Raw genomic sequence first — 2451 nt, 5'->3', positions numbered from 1 at the left:
TTTTGAAAATTTTGAGGAAAAGGTGGTGGTTCCCTCCTTCCATTTGTTGTGGTTGTTTTGCCGTGGCATTTTTATTGGCAATGCACAGTGAATCTGCTACAACATTTTTCTAGTTACTTTTTACCTTTGTAGCCTACTCCACTACTAGTTTTGAATTCCTTTTATTTGTGAAATCTAAATTACTTTCGTTAGTAGTGGTGTCATTAACAACTCCTAGTAGTAGCACTTCTAAGTGTAATAGCTTTGCACTATTCCTTTCCTTGAGATCTTTAACTTTTAGTATCACTTGGCAATGCTCTTTGCAGTCTTGAGCTTAATGCTTCGGTAATTTGCCCCACTTGATTCTCCGAAGCTCTTAAATATGGAGCTTGACTTTAGATGATAGCATTATTCTTTGCCATGTATTCCTCCAATAAATCTTCCATCGATGAAGAACTCAAGGCTGAATTTTGCTGAACATTTTACTATGGCATAAGTTGATTGTACCCAAGTGGTACACCCGCAGCATTTTGTCCTGGATTACTCCAACTGAAGTTAGGATGTTGCTTCCACCCCAAATTATATGTGTTGGAATATAGGTTGTTGTTGTTGTAATTGAAATTTCCCATATAATAAACTAAGGCTAGATTTGATGGGCATTCATCAAAAACATGATCTTCTCCGCATTAAACACATGCTAACTCGACTACTTTCATTTCTTGCATTACAACTGGCCTTTTTAATGTTTTAATTGTATTCGTTCAAGATGATATCTGAGCTATTACAGAAGTGATCGCATCAAGTTCCATTTCTCCAACAACTCTTCTTTCAGTCTCTACTCTGGTAGTGGGTATTGATAATCATTTTTTGCTATCCTCTCCAAAATTTCATATGCTTCATTATATGATTCATTGAACAAAGTTCCATTGGTAGATACATCAAACACCATCCTTTTATGCACATTCAATCTATTGTAAAACATTTTCATTTGTGTCTAATGTTAGAAACCATGCATTGGGCATTTTCTGATTAACTCCTTGAATTGCTCCCATGCTTCATATAATGTTTCTTCCTAAAATTTTCAAAAGGATGTAATATCATTCCTTAGCTTGGCATTCATGTTTGGAGGATTATATCTCAGTAGAAACCTTTGACAAAGTTCATTCCAAGATGCCATAGTACCTAATAGCAATGTGTTTAACCATGTTGTGGCACGATCTCACAATGAATAAAGGAATAACTTCAGTTTCAAGGCATCTTCAGGAACACCCTACTACCTGAATGAATCACAAACTTCTAAAAAGAATATTAAGTATGACCTTGAATCCTCAGTAGGCAACCCACTAAATTGCCCCACTGTTTGTAACATTTGAAACATCACCGACTTTAACTCAAAATGCAGAGTTTGAATATGTGGCCTAACAGTTATTGGATTCAAATCATCTAATATTAGCACTACATGTTCTCTTATGGGTCTATCTCTGTTATCTATTATTCGAGGAATATCAGCATCCCTTCTTTCTTGATGTAATGTCTCTTCTCTAATCTGATTATTTCTATTTCTTTCCATTTCTCACAATTTTTTTCTCCTCAACTTCTGGATCAAAACAAAATCAAAACAACTAATTAAGTTAGATGAAAAAAGTTAAAAAGGCAACAACACACCAAATATTTCATCAAAATTTTGTCGATCCCTAACAACGACACCAAAAATTTGTCGCATGTGAATGTGTAACATAAATGTGCAAGTATACAAGTTGAATCAAGTAATAAAGTAATGAGTAAGTATCATCTCCATAGAGATCGAAATTGATTGAAATAATTAGTTATGCTATTATTACAAAACTAAATAATTGAATTGAGTAAAAGTGATAGGTGAATGATTGCTAAACAGATGAAATGAAGGATTAAGATAATCAATTATAACTAAAAATATGCTATGGCAATTAAAATATTGTGGCAATTCTCAAAGAGTAAGTGGGAAAGATTTATTACCATTGAATGATAAAGGCTAGAATTACTTGGGTTTATTTCTATAACATAATAATGCGATGGCAAAATCTTGACCATTCTACTGCCCAATAAGACTGCAGTATGCTTCTTTCGAAAGACAGACTTTGAGATATCATTCTGAGTTGTTATATGTCTACAGACTCAAGAATGATATCTAGATTTTTCTCCCTTTCCCTATACACTTTTCAACTTCCATGTCTAGAGTGTTACAATTATTCTTTCAAATACTTGCCTGTATTAGCCAATTATAATCCAATATAATTTATCTTTTCAAAATTAAATCAGATCTAATAACATGCTACACAGTCATCTATGTCTAGAGCTTGCATGCACGCATTAAAAATAATCACAAATCGAATGAAATAATATTCTACTCAAAATCAAACCACGGGCACTAAAAGTTAATAAAAATTCACCTAGAATAATTCCAACCCAAAGAAAATTTAGTTCATGGGTTGA

General features: G+C 33.2%; 1 non-coding gene across 1 annotated transcript; it reads left to right on the top strand.

Moving 5' to 3' along the window:
* Positions 1 to 983: 983 nt before the first annotated feature.
* On the top strand, positions 984 to 1090 carry LOC121228492 (small nucleolar RNA R71). The gene has a single exon (XR_005926068.1). It is a non-coding gene; the product is annotated as a small nucleolar RNA R71 (small nucleolar RNA).
* The last annotated feature ends 1361 nt before the right edge of the window (positions 1091 to 2451 follow it).

Source organism: Gossypium hirsutum, chromosome A04 (genome assembly GCF_007990345.1).
Source record: "Gossypium hirsutum isolate 1008001.06 chromosome A04, Gossypium_hirsutum_v2.1, whole genome shotgun sequence".
In the NCBI taxonomy this organism is placed as follows: Eukaryota; Viridiplantae; Streptophyta; class Magnoliopsida; order Malvales; family Malvaceae; genus Gossypium; species Gossypium hirsutum.
The sequence above is the reverse complement of the archived record's forward strand: the minus strand, read 5'-3'. Positions and strand labels throughout refer to the sequence as shown.